The 13,766-nt window shown below is 47.4% G+C and overlaps 2 protein-coding genes across 3 annotated transcripts in view; one reads left to right on the top strand and one right to left on the bottom strand.

Moving 5' to 3' along the window:
* Positions 1 to 13,766, bottom strand: part of MSTO1 (misato mitochondrial distribution and morphology regulator 1) — a 255,728-nt gene that overhangs the window by 29,748 nt on the left and 212,214 nt on the right. The gene's annotated exons all lie outside the window — the stretch shown is intronic.
* Positions 1 to 13,766, top strand: part of GON4L (gon-4 like) — a 421,863-nt gene that overhangs the window by 375,861 nt on the left and 32,236 nt on the right. The window lies entirely within an intron of this gene.

Here is a 13,766-nt window from a genome sequence, read left to right as displayed (position 1 = left end):
ACACCTTTATTCCCTCCAAAAACATCAGAGGTCTAATATCTCACTTTTATTCCAATTAGTCAAATTTCCCTCTTTCTACACCTCCAAAGGGACCTCCACCTTCTCTTCTACGGGTGTCGTTTGCGCAAGTGTCTATATGGATGCAATCAGGGACCGTCGGAGTGGTTCAGAATCTCCAACAGCGTTAGGGTTTACTCTCAGTTCCTGATCAACAAGCAAATGAGGGAAGTAGCGCATGATTTTGATCTTTGCGCAAACTTTACAAATGTGGTCCCTCAAGACAGTCCTAAAGTTCTTATGCCAGAACGACTTTATAACTACTCTCAACCTCCAGGATGTCTATTTTCATGTGCCAATCCTTGTTAAGCACAGGAAGTGGCTTCGCTTTACAATAGGTACAGAACTTATTCAATTAAAGTCCTACCTCTTGGATTTAGGTCAATTTCACGTGTCTTTACGTAGATGCTGGCACCAGTGGCAGCCTATCTACATCTGCAAGGCATTTAAATTTATCATTACTGAGACAACTGTATAATAAGGGCTCGCTCTTATTTACAAGCAGTCCAGCACACCCAGACTTATCATTCACTGTTTCAAGGACTGATTTTGAATAATCATGACCAGTCCCAACTAGTACTAGCTCCGATATCAACGTTTCTCGGAGCATCAATCAATACAAACCTAGCAAAGGTGTTCGTCTCACACGAACGACTGGCCTGCATCTCCCACTTGGTGGTTCTTCTACGTTGGTTGCAGATCTCCAGTTCATTCGAAGATCTCATTCAAATCAATCCTCGGATGCAAGAGGCCTTTTTGTTTGGTGGGTCCAAGAAAGAAATTTGTAGAAGGGGTGTGCGTTTTTTCCTTCAAAAAGCGCCAAATTACACAATCACCACAGACTCATCCCTCGAGGGTTGGGGAGCATATCTTCAAGGGCTGAAGGTCAGCAGGGAATGGAACCCTCAACAAAGGGCTTGGCACATCAATCTGCTAGAGCTAGGTGCCATCTTCTTAGCCCTCAAATCCTTTCGTGTTATCATTCAAGGGGCCATAGTATTGGTTCGCACAGACAATACTTCAAGTATGCATTGCTAAAACAAACATGGAAGAACGAGGTTGGTTCTTCTATCTCAGATCGCCCAGGAGATATGGGCTTGGGCAATATGGCACAGGATCAAACTCTTGGCTGTTCATGTGCCGGGAGTTGCAAATGTGCTGGCGGACACCCTCAACAGGTCAACAGGTGTCCAACCACGAATAGGAACTGCATCAGCCAACGGCGGATCGAATCTTCCAGCTGTGGGGTCATCCCGATCTAGACCTCTAAGCGACAAAAATATTACAGCAAATGCCTGTTTCTTTGCAAGCTGGCATCCCCACAAGGACTCGCAGGGGAAGGCGTTTTTCGATAAACTGGTCTCGATTATATGCTTACGCCTTTTCCTCCGATATCGTTGGTTCTGAGAGTTCTCCGGAAGATAAAAAAAAAAAAAAGAGCCGTGTTTGATTCTCATCGCCCACAGGTGGCCTCGCCAATACTGGTTCACCAAAGTTCTTGTCCTCTCAGAGTACGATCCAATACAGTTTCGACCAATACCAAATCTCCTCTCCATTCAGTATGGTCCAATTTGCCACCCGATCCGGCTTCTCTAAAATTAGCAGCTTGGCTCCTGAAGCGCCTTGACTTAGCTTATCTGACTATCTCGGCGGATTGTAAGGAGGTACTGGCTTACACGAGAGCACCTACTATAATAAAAACAACAAATAAAAAATATGCATTTGGTGTTAATCTGCTGGGGTTCACCCATTTCATGCAACGCCGGACTAGATATTACCTTTTTTCTTGCACTTGGCAAGATCAGGCTTATCTCATACAAGGTTAAAGGTCTTTTTAGCAGCTATTTCAAGGTAACGTCAGGATGAGTCCATCTCTCTTTTTATTCTTCAAGAATACAACAGTTCTTTAAGGAACTAAGAATGTTTCCTTCTGTACGTCGTCCGCCTCCATCATGGCATTTTAATGTAGTATTAGCGCAACTCATGCGTCACCCATTTGAGCCAATTTTCAGGATGTATTTCAGTTTCCTAACATGCAACGTTTTTTCTCTTTGCTAGCATTAACTTCATCTGAAGAGTCTGTGATATTCAAGCTCTCACTGTCAATTCACCTTTCCTACAATTCACGTCCAATTCTGTGGTGCTACGTACAAACCCAAGGTTTATGCATAAGGTGCCTTCGGATTTTCACCTGAATGAACTAGTTATCTTAAAGAAGTTTTTTCCTAATCCCCAATCCCCTGCGGAGAGGGCATTACTTACCCTTGGCATCAGAAGATGTTTTAAAATTATATTTGCAAAGGACCTCTGTCATTCTCAAATCTGATCGACTGTTTATTGCCTATGGATATACGGCAAAGAAAAGCAGAGTCTAAAGGCACCATAGCTAGATGGATTTATGCAGCTGCTGACATTTGCCATCTTCATAGCTTATGGACGTTTCCACTAAGGGCGTCCAGTTCCCAATCCTACTATTGCTCGTGGGGTTTCCTCGGCCATTGCTTTCTGCCATCAACAGGCAGGCAAGCCTCTACAGTCTTCAGTGAGGACCCATCCTACCAGGGCGATATCGTCTTCAACTGCTCTGTTTGCCGGTGTGCCGCTGCATCAGATCTGCAGAGCAGCCATGTGGTCATGCAGGCACACGTTTACGAAATACTACTGCCTGTGTGCCATTAACAAAGCAGACACTGCAGTGGGACAGGCTAGGCTTCGCTATCTTTTTCAATAAGGTGAGCCTCTGTCTTCCCTCCTTTATTATGGTTTACCTTGTTACTGTACTGCTTTCTATTCTATATTCAAGCATGTGAATCTATGAAAGGCACCCTAATACTGGAGAAGAACAATTGTTACTTACCTGTAAACAGGTGGTTCTCCAGTATTGGTGTCTTTCATAGATTCACATGCGACCCACCCTCCTCCCCTCAGAGGCTCTTTTCTCCTCATAGACTCTGTGGTCACTCTTGTGCTAAGAAAATCTGAGGTGCTGAGCTCTGAGGAGAAGGTTCTATAGGGTTGCTGGCGCCTGATTGGCTGTGGTTTGGACCAACATAATGACAATGATAGACTGCAAATGGTTTTTTCCTTTTCCATGCATTCCTATGTAGAATTATGTGTAGGCTTGTTATGCCTTTTTTCTATGACATATTTCAGGTTATATGTTGTTCCATATATATATATATATATATATATATATATATATATATATATATATATATATATATATATATATATATAGTATTTTATTGCTATTTTATTTACCGTGGGACTCCCACTCCGACGACGGGGGATATTCAAGCATGTGAATCTATGAAAGACACCAATACTGGAGAACCACCTGTTTACAGGTAAGTAACAATTGTTCTTATGGGGCACCCTGAACCTTCCTTCCTCAGATCCCGATAAGAAAACAAGAAAGAAGATCAAGAAGAAGACCCGCCGTGCAGCTGCTAACCACAGGAAAACACCAACTGACTTGGCCCCAGCCCTACCGGCCTGTCGATCCTGGAACCTGCTCCTGCTAAATCCGGCGACTCCTGTGGACAGCCACCTTGGACAACCCGGAGGACCTGCCTGCCTTGACCCTCTAACAAACTGGGACTCCCATGAGCAGAGGCTCTGCTCCAACATCAATACCCCTGGTTCCAGCCAGGAACCGCAAATCCAGCCCACTCTGCACCCGCCAAGCCCGGCCTGTGCCTGAGTGATCCAAGACCACGAGGACGTCGCCCTAGCGACTGGGACCCGAAGTCCGATGCTCAAAGACCCTCCTCGACGATCCAGACAACGCCTGCAGCCTCAGATCCAGGGACCCCTCCAACCGCGACCAGCTAAGGGTAAGATTTCCCGACGCCAAAAGACACCCCCTCCTTACCTCTCGAAGTGGTGGTCCCACCTGAAGAATCTCCGTCCCCGAGCCTTCAGCCTTTGTTCACTTTGTAACTTTCCCATTGGATAACATTGAGCACCCGACGGCTCAAAAGCACCCTGCACCCAGCTGCCGGAGTCCTGCTGGGAGTGCACCTTCTACCCTACCCTACTCTACTTCCCCACTTGCCCTGAGTAAGTGACCAGGAGCTCAGCTCCCACATCCGCTTGGCCTGCTTGCTGACCCTGGGAGACCCCTGAGTCTATGCCCAGAACCTTAACTTCACCAGTCGAGTACTCCCCTGCAAACCGATAACTCACTTCCTTCCATAGGATAACATTGACTGGTTTGACTCGAAAAATCTTCAGTGTGAAGATTTGAAACTTTTAAATATTTATCTAAAATCAGCCGAAGAACGAATTCCGAAGTACTCACCTGTGATCAGGAGAGAAGCCAGTACTGTACCTTGTAGCCCAGTACTGAACCACAAAAGTAATCCTAACCGTGTTTACAAGTACCCTGAATTTTCTCCATAGGAAACCATTGACTGCTTTGCTGTGAAATTTCTTCTAAGTGTCTATTTTTGCAAACTTGAAATATTCCTTAAAAATCGTACCAACTACTGAAACGTAATTACTTACCTGTCTTAAGTAGAGATCCCAGTGCTGGACATAGGATCCCAGTACTGGATTACGAAAGTAATGAGAACGTACTTTTACCTGTGACCTGAATTTCCTCTCATAGGATAACGTTGCTAGATTTTCACTGAAAAGTTTCAAAGTGTGAACTTTTAAAATACAGTTATATTCTTTAAAAATTACTGCAATAACCAAAACGCTTTTACTAGACTGTTTTCAGCTTAGGTCCTGTGACTAAATCTAGGATCCAGTCCTGGAGTACCAAAAGTAATCTTTAAAGTAATCCACTGCATTTATGTAGAAACATCCATTGAGCTCAATGTTAAATTGTGTTTAGAATTGTGTTGCCAATTGCAACCACTGTAGCTACTGTACTTACAGAGTCTATTGCCTTTCTGCAAAGTAATTACCTACAGTCACTCATATTGAGAAAAGTATATTTTGATACCTGTTGGTTCTAAAATAAAACAACTATATCTTTTGATGTAAAAACTGTTGGCCTAGAGTTCAGTTCTTCAGTGTGTGAAACCTTTTGCTGATTGAGTGTGTAAAACAAATGCTTCACACGGTCCTCTGATACTGCCTTACTGCTCGACCAAGCTACCACTTTTGAGAGTAAGGTCAGCCCTGACTTTAACCTTTGTTATACCTCTGGGGTTGGTGGTCTTTATACACACTGTACCTTACTTTGGTCCAGTATAAATAGAGCCCCTTTCTCACGCCCAGGAGCACCGGATTTGCTCAGCCATAGTCTCAGGCCTCAGCCAGAACCACAAGTCTGCACCATTCTGCACCCAATGCCCACGGCCCGAGTTCGAGTGGCCAACACCACGAGAAGGTCTCCCCGGTGATCCTGACCTGAGATCTGGTGATCTCTGACCTGCCTCGAACTCCAAGCAAAGCTTGCAGCCCCTTTCTGGAGGATCCCCCCCGACCACGACCTGAGCTAGTAATAAAACCTGACGCCTAAAGACACCCATGCAACCGACATCCCGCGGCCTTGGGTGCCCCAACAGACGGTGTCCCAGCATCCCCAGGCATCCCAACTTACTTCTTCAACCAGTGGTCACTCCAGAAGATCTTTGTCCTCCTGCATGCAGTCTTTGTTCCAACCGGAGAATCCCCATTGAAAACAACAGGGCACTCAACGCCAACACAGCACCCTGCACCCAGCCGCCCCAGCTCCGCGGCAGGGGTACTTTGTGTGCTAACTTGGATCCCCCATTTGCCCTGAGCCTAACACCAAGGAGCTTTGATCCCACAACCTAGTGACCTGCTCATGAGGAGCCACCACCCGGAGTCCCCTATCCCCCATTGGATAACATTGGGCCTCAGCACTCTGCACCCGGCCGTCCTAGTGCCGCTGAAGGTGTTTCAAGAGTGCATCCTTGATCCTGGGGGAACCTTGGTTCCAACCCCAGAATGCCAACTCCCACAAGTAACTACTTACCTTTGCATTGACTGCTTTTCTTGAAAATTGTTCTGTGTGGAGTTGATTTTGTATGAAATACTGAAAAACCTAAAATGTACAAAAAATGATTTACTTACCTTTTCTCTAGGAAATGTCCCAGTGTGATATCTAGGCCTATTATACTGAGTAGAAAAAGTAACTTAAAAAGTAATCTAAAAAGTAAAGTACTAAGTAATCTGTAAATTAACTGAAAAGTAATTTTGAAACATTGACTTACCTGTAATTCAACCAACTGCATTTGAACCTGCATTCAACTGTGAAACATTGCATAAGATTTTGCAAAGCATTTATATCACTTACCTGCACTAGGCTTGAGTTGGTTCTAGATATAATATAACTTAATATTTTTGATACAAATAAATTGGTCTGAGTTCAGTCTTTGAATGTGTGACATCATTTGCTGCCTGAGTGTGTACAACAAATGCTAAACACTACTCTCTGATTAAGCCTTAGTGCTCAACCACACTACCACCGAGAGTAAGGTGCTATCTACTTTTACTGCTGCCTACCTTTGGGGTTCCACTGGACTCTGTTTACACTATACCTCATTTTGGTATAGTATATACAGCGCCACCTTCCTACAGTTGCCAATCTTGGATGATGGGGGGTAGGTTAGCAACAAGTTCTCTGGGGTTGAGTTGGTGTGCAAAGTTGCTGTAGATGTTTGCAATTTTGCTGTGGAAGAAGTTGGATAGGTTGTCACAGAGTTGTTTGGAGGCAGCAATGTTGTTGACAGTGGCTGAGAGCAAGGTCAAATCCTCAACGATCGAGAAGTTCTCCATGCAGCTGTTGGAGCTGCATTCTATGAGGTCCTCTAGTGCTTGTATCTTGGTGTCCCTGTTAGCATCTGACTGCAGCCTTGTAGTTAGTTCTGTTGGTGTTGTCATAGCTGGCTCTCCATTTCCTTTCTAGCTGTTAACTGTGTCCTTTGGTGTCTCAGAGGTCTTCTGTGTACCAGCCGGCATGTTTGTTAGATCTACTATACTTGTTGGGTTTGATGTGTGCACGGGAGTCTGCACAGTCTTTGATCCAGTTGTTGATATCCTTGTCGCAGTTGTGTATGGGACTAGCTTGATCCGCACTGAGGGTGCTGAGCAAGTCTGCTTCTCTTATTTTCCTCCAGCTGTGGCTTGGAATGCTGAACCTAGTAGGGATGTTGACTTGAGGTGTGTTGATTTGGAAGTAAATGATGGACAGGTTGGTCCATTTGAGCGGTATGGTGGAATTGTATTCGATGCTGTCACTTGTGGTGAAAATGGGGTCCAGTGTTTGTCCTGTGGTGTGTGTTGGTTCTGGGAAGAGCTGGGTGAATCTGATGTTGCTGGAGCTTTAGAGGAGTACTGTTAAGCCGGAGTTGTTTTGTTCTTCCAAGTCAAAGTTGAGGTCTCCGAGGAGAATGTAGGTGCTGGAGTTGATGGCTGAAGTGCAGGTGTTCCATGAATGGAGTGGCTTTCTTTGTGGATGTTGTGCATTTGATGAATTCCTTGTAGATGATAGCGAGTCCTACTAGCTTGTTAAGGCGGTCCTGTTGAGTGATCTTGTAGCCCACTGGCATTGCAGTGGCGATGTCAGGAGCCGATGAGGGGTTAAGCCAGGTCTCTAGTCAGCAGGTCCCATAGTTTGGGTGTGTATTTGCTGAGGGACTTTTGACACATGCATGCAAATGGGTGGTGATGTGTGGATTTGCTGTGGTTGTGTTGAGAGGGGGTGTTGAGAGTGTTGCCAGCATTTGCATAGGGGGTGTGGCTATGTGTCTGCTGAATAAATGGCAGTGGGTGCAGGTGAAAACTCCTACCATAGTGTGAGGCGCAGCAGCAGTTGGGGAACGGCGTCAAGGTTTTAGTGACCTAAGGAGTGCTGCAGCGTTTCGCTGGGCATTGATCGGACCAGGGTTCCCAGGTGCTAAGCGCAGACTGGGTTCAGACTGGCTTGCCTTTGGCGCGTCGTGTTGCAGCTACCATTGCGTAGGTCCTGGGAGGGGGAAGGAGTGCAGAGTTCTGTGATGTCCTTTCCTGTGGTGATGAGAAGTGAAGTCCTCTTGCGTGGCGTCTTCTTTTAAAGACGTTTTGGCGGGAAAACAAGTAATGTCACTTCCTGTGCTGATGGATGATGGGAAATGAAGTTCTCTTACTTGGATTCTTCTTTTAAAACTGTATTGCTTGGCGTCATGCTGTGCATGTCTCTGTGTCAGGGCTTGTGTTTAATGTGTATGGTTCACAGAGAGCGAGTTGCGAATATTAATTTATAAGAAAGGTACAGATGCTTAACCAACTAAATGACCAGGATTCGTTTTGTGTGCATAATCAAGCCAGGAGTTATGTCTAATTTGTGCATTTGGTGTGAGTATAACTCAATATAAAATGCTACTGAGGTGAAACTCCTTATCCAGCTATATGACTTTGAGGTGTGCTGTGCACATGATTTATATGGATTGGGAGTCCTGAAAGGCATTTCTCCTTGTTTAGTCCTGCTGTGGGTGCAATTTCCCAGTTTTCAGCTTCAGTTGGCAATTAGTTTCAAGGCACCTTTGCCTGTTATGTAGCATAGGTTATTAGATATAGTAAGTTTGCTTCTTCTGAATGGTGATATCTGTTATGCTTAACTGATATAAATGTGTCATTGAGGTGCCATTGCTTTGGCAACTATGTTTGGATCAGTCTTTTGAATATGATGTGCTGGGGTTTTTCTAATGTGCACTCTTGGTGTGGGGTTATTTTGCCGTTCCGAGAACCTCTAATAACTGAGGACATAGTAGATAAATGCCATTGTACAATCTATTTTTCATCTGTTGAGTCTTCCAGAGAGAGATAAAATGTGTACAACATATAGCGGCAGGCTAATATTAATTTTAGATATATAATTGGTAACCTTTCACTATGGTCCTAAATTGCCATTCCGATGATCTAGTAACACCATAAACGAGCCCAAGTGGTTTGAATGTGTCAACAGAACTCCAGTCGGCAATGTCACCTGTTATGTATTTTTAGGTCTCGGCCTAGCGTACACTGCACAGCAGTGTCGCGCAGCCGAGAATTCATGTTTCTTAGTACGGGGGCTTGAACCAGCCCCTCTTCTCCATTGGCTGGCTTCCTAAACGGAGGCCAGCCATTGGGAGAGAGGGGCATCACTCCGTTCAAGCCCCGTCCTTTTCGGATTCGGGGGCGTGTTTTTTTCAGTTTTCTCGCCGTGACGTCATCCATCACTCAGCTGCAAAAACCACGCCCCTGAATGTGAAAATGGCGCCGCTTTTGCAACGCCATTTCTGCCCAACCGCCGCCGGAAGAAGTCGAGAAGCTGCCAAGTCCTCCTGTGAGTGCTTGCTGTCCTGCCCCATCGTTGCTTGTGCTTGCTGTCCTGCCCCCCCCCCCCTCGTTGCTCGTGCTTGCTGTCCTCCTCCCCCTCGTTGCTTGTGCTTGCTGTCCTGCCCCCTCGTTGCTTGTGCTTGCTCCTCTGCCCCCCCTTGTTGCTTGTGCTTGCTCCCCTTGCTTGATGTCCTGCCCCCCCTCGTAGCTTGTGCTTGCTGTCCTGCTCCCCCCTCGTAGCTTGTGCTTGCTGTCCTGCCTCCTCGTTGCTTGTGCTTGCTCCCCTGCCCCCTCGTTGCTTGTGCTTGCTGTCCTGCCCCCCCTCATTGCTCGTGCTTGGTGTCCTCCCCCTCGTTGCTTGTGCTTGCTGTCCTGCCCCCTCGTTGCTTGTGCTTGCTCCCCTGCCTCCCCTCGTTGCTTGTGCTTGCTGTCCTGCCCCCCTCGTAGCTTGTGCTTGCTGTCCTGCCCCCCCTCATTGCTTGTGCTTGCTGTCCTGCCCCTCGTTGCTTGTGCTTGCTCCCCTGCCCCCCGTTGCTCGTGCTTGCTGTCCTGCCCCCCCCTCGTTGCTCGTGGTTGCTATCCCCCCTCGTTGCTTGTGCTTGCTGTCCTGCCCCCTCGTTGTTTGTGCTTGTTCCCTGCCCCCCGTAGCTCGTGCTTGCTCCCTTCCCCCCCCCCCCCCTCGTTGCTTGTGCTAATTGACTCGTTCATCCGGGAGGGCCCCAGAGTCTGACTGCTGTCATGTGTGGAGTCTGTCCAGAAGAATCTGGGTACCTCAGTGTAGTAATGTGCCAGGTACAGGCGTCGTTTACACTCCAAGAGCATCCAGGTGCCTCACCTCAGTACATGAACACCCCGTTATTCCTAGAAGACTCTGTGTCCCACTGCAGTTGTATGTTAAACAGACCGCGCAAAGTTCCTGTGCATACAAGGACTTCTATCCTAGGCGTGTTCAAGAGTCTCACTGCTGTCATGTGTAGGGACGGTACAGGACTCACATTTGCCGCGAGATTCTGGTCAACTCATTGCAGATACACGTAGTGTAAAGCCAGCGCAGACACAGTACATTCTGGGGGCATACAGGTATGTCACTAAAGTCACATTTTATATAGATATACATTTCAGAAGTGTCTCACTGGAGTCATCACAAGAAGAGTCTGGGCACCTCACTGCAATTATGTCTTCAATACACCCCGCAAAGACCCCATACAACCCCGGAGCATCCTTGCATCTCACTGCAGCAATGTGTGGAGCTAGCACAGGCCCGCGTTTATCAGGAGAGTCTGGACATTGCTCTAAAGTAAAGGTTAGACCCTGTTTGAGCTCTGTATATCCAAAGAGATTCTGGCCACCTCACCGCTGTCAGAAATGTCAAGAGTCACTGAAGGCCCAGTACACCCCAGCAACATTAAGACATGTGACTGCACTGATGGTGTTGCACTGTAATGTCAATTAATTATAGAGCTCTTCATATCCTTAATAAGCCACAAATGGGTGTTTGCCAATGGGTATCTCGCTTCTACATGAGTTTGCTTTCGGTGGGACAGTGTGTACCTGTGACGTGGGCTATATGTTTAGTGTTTCACTGTCAATAGTGAGGACCAGAACTGTGGTCTAATAATGTTCTTTTTTTTTGCCACATACAGGCATTAATTGAACAAAAAGTAGTAACAGAGAGGCGCTGAAGTTTGCCAGGGTAGTGTATAGATTGATTGAGAGAGTGTGATGTGGCTTATATAGGAAGAGTTTTTGAGCTGTGCGTAGCTGACAAAAATTGCTCAGTCCCTGTTGCATCGTGCGTATAGCTGTGCATGTGCACGGGCGTAAGAGGAAAGTGTGAAAATACACTAATTCATGCACACACATACCTACCATCTTTGAAGTTGTCTGTATAACACCGTTTAAACCACATTGAATATGCGACGTAGGAAGTGCCCAGAGGTAAATAGTGCTGTCATGGGAAGCTTAATCTACATCTACTGTAGAATGTGCTCTGGAGAAGCACGGGCGCAGCAGAAGAGAGTCATAGGACTGGTGCATGCTCAATAGAGTTCACCCAGGAGCAGCAGCAGAACAACTTATAGCAATGCATACTATACAATCTTCCATAGTATATGCTCTGAGAGGTCCGCTCAGAAACAGCGTACAAACAGCCATTATGCTGACAGTCTTAGTGTAAGCCTGAAGAGTCCATCGTGCAGCATCACAGAAACATTTCTTAGAAAATGGCATAATACAACCCACCCTGCCCCCCCCTCGTCGCTTGTGCTCGCTGTCCTGCCCCCACCTTGCTGTCCTGTCCCCCCGTTGCTCGTGCTTGCTGTCCTGCCCTCCCTTGTTGCTTGTGCTTGCTGTCCTGCCCCCTCGTTGCTCGTGCTTGCTGTCCTGCCCCCTCGTTGCTCGTGCTTGCTGTCCTGCCCCCTCGTTGCTTGTGCTTGCTGTCCTGTCCCCTCGTTGCTCGTGCTTGCTCTCCTGCCTCCCCTTGTTGCTTGTGCTTGCTGTCCTGCCCCCCCTCGTTGCTTGTGCTTGCTGTCCCGACCCCCCCTCGTTGCTTGTGCTTGCTCCCCTGCCCCCCCGTTGCTCGTGCTTGCTGTCATTCCCCCCTCGTTGCTTGTGCTTGCTGTCCTGCCCCCTCGTTGCTCGTGCTTACTGTCCTGTCCTCCCTCGTTGCTCGTGCTTGCTGTCCTGCCCTCTCTTGTTGCTTGTGCTTGCTGTCCTGCCCCCTCGTTGCTCGTGCTTGCTCTCTTGCCCCCCCTCGTTGCTTGTGCTTGCTGTCCTGCCCCCCCTCGTTGCTTGTTATCCTGCCCCCCCCTCGTTGCTTGTGCTTCCTGTCCTGCCCCCTCGTTGCTCGTGCTTGCTGTCCTGCCCCCTCGTTGCTTGTGCTTGCTGTCCTGCCCCCCCTCGTTGCTTGTGCTTGCTGTCCTCCCCCCTCGTTGCTTGTGCTTGCTGTCCTCCCCCCTCGTTGCTTGTGCTTGCTCCCCTGCCGCCCCTTGCTCGTGCTTGCTGTCCTGCCCCCCTTCGTTGCTTGTGCTTGCTATCCTGCCCCCCTCGTTGCTTGTTCTTGCAGGCCTGCCCCCCTCGTTGCTTGTGGTTCCTGTCCTGCCCCCTCGTTGCTCGTGCTTGCTGTCCTGCCCCCTCGTTGCTTGTGCTTGCTGTCCTGCCCCCCTCGTTGCTTGTGCTTGCTGTATTCCCCCCTCGTTGCTTGTGCTTGCTGTCCTCCCCCCTCGTTGCTTGCTCCCCTGCCCCCCCTTGCTCGTGCTTGCTGTCCTGCCCCCCTCGTTGCTTGTGCTTGCTGTCCCGCCCCCCTCGTTGCTTGTTCTTGCAGGCCTGCCCCCCTCGTTGCTTGTGGTCCTGCCCCCTCGTTGCTTGTGCTTGCTCCCCTGCCCCCCGTTGCTCATGCTTGCTGTCCTGCCCCATCGTTGCTTGTGCTTGCTGTCCTGCCCCCTCGTTGCCTGTGCTTGCTCCCCTGCCCCCCCTCTTTGCTTGTGCCTGCTGTCCTCCCCCCCCCCTCGTTGCTTGTGCTTGCTGTCCCCCCCTTGTTACTTGTGCGTGCTGTCCTCCCCCCCCCTCGTTGCTTGTGCTTGCTGTCCCCCCCCCCTCGTTGCTCGTGCTTGCTATCCCCGCCCCCCTCGTTGCTTGTGCTTGCTCTCCTGCCCTGCTATTGGCATTGTAAATGACAATGCCATTTATTTATGTTTTTATTTTAAAAAACATAAATAAAAATAATGTCATGAGCAATGCCAATAGCTCTAACTTTAAAAATGCCAAGACCATTGCATTGTAAATGCTTGTTTTATATTGTATGTTTATTCTTGGGAAGTTAAGTTGTAAAGAGGGGATTTTCCAAACTAGGGGTCAATTGAAAACCTTAAGTGAATGCTGCACTTAGCTTTTTTTGTGGTAAAAAGGAGAAAAAAAAATGCTTTGCAAGAATGCAAAATTTAAGAACAAATACACCCTTTGCTTTGTGAAAAACACATTCTGCTTGCAGAAAGAAGGGAGTTAATGCAGTTAAAAATTGGCAAAGATTTAAATTACAGTGTTCAGGATTTGTGTACTTTTCACGAATAGAATTCTGAATAAACATTTCACAATAGTTAAGCTATTTAGAGTTCTTTGTGGCTCTCATTAAAAGTGATGAAACCCTTATTTTAGAGGGGCCAGTGAAATATTTTCCATTTTCAAGTAAAGGTTTGCACAGACCTGACGTTTGACAACAGCTCCAAACATGTAATGTATTGTATATACGCAGACATGCAGAGCGTAATACAATACTTATTACAATGTGGATTGTCTGGCTGAGCCGTAAATCATGTGAGGCAAAACCTTGAGTGAGTCCTGATGGCCGTTCCTTTCATCAACAATACTAATGAGCAACATATAGTTACACTCATTTATGGTTTTACATGTTGCTTTATGCTGTGCTGTTTTTA

This window comes from Lissotriton vulgaris, chromosome 12, assembly GCF_964263255.1.
Source record: "Lissotriton vulgaris chromosome 12, aLisVul1.2, whole genome shotgun sequence".
In the NCBI taxonomy this organism is placed as follows: domain Eukaryota; kingdom Metazoa; phylum Chordata; class Amphibia; order Caudata; family Salamandridae; genus Lissotriton; species Lissotriton vulgaris.
This window is presented reverse-complemented; position numbering and strand designations above follow the sequence as displayed.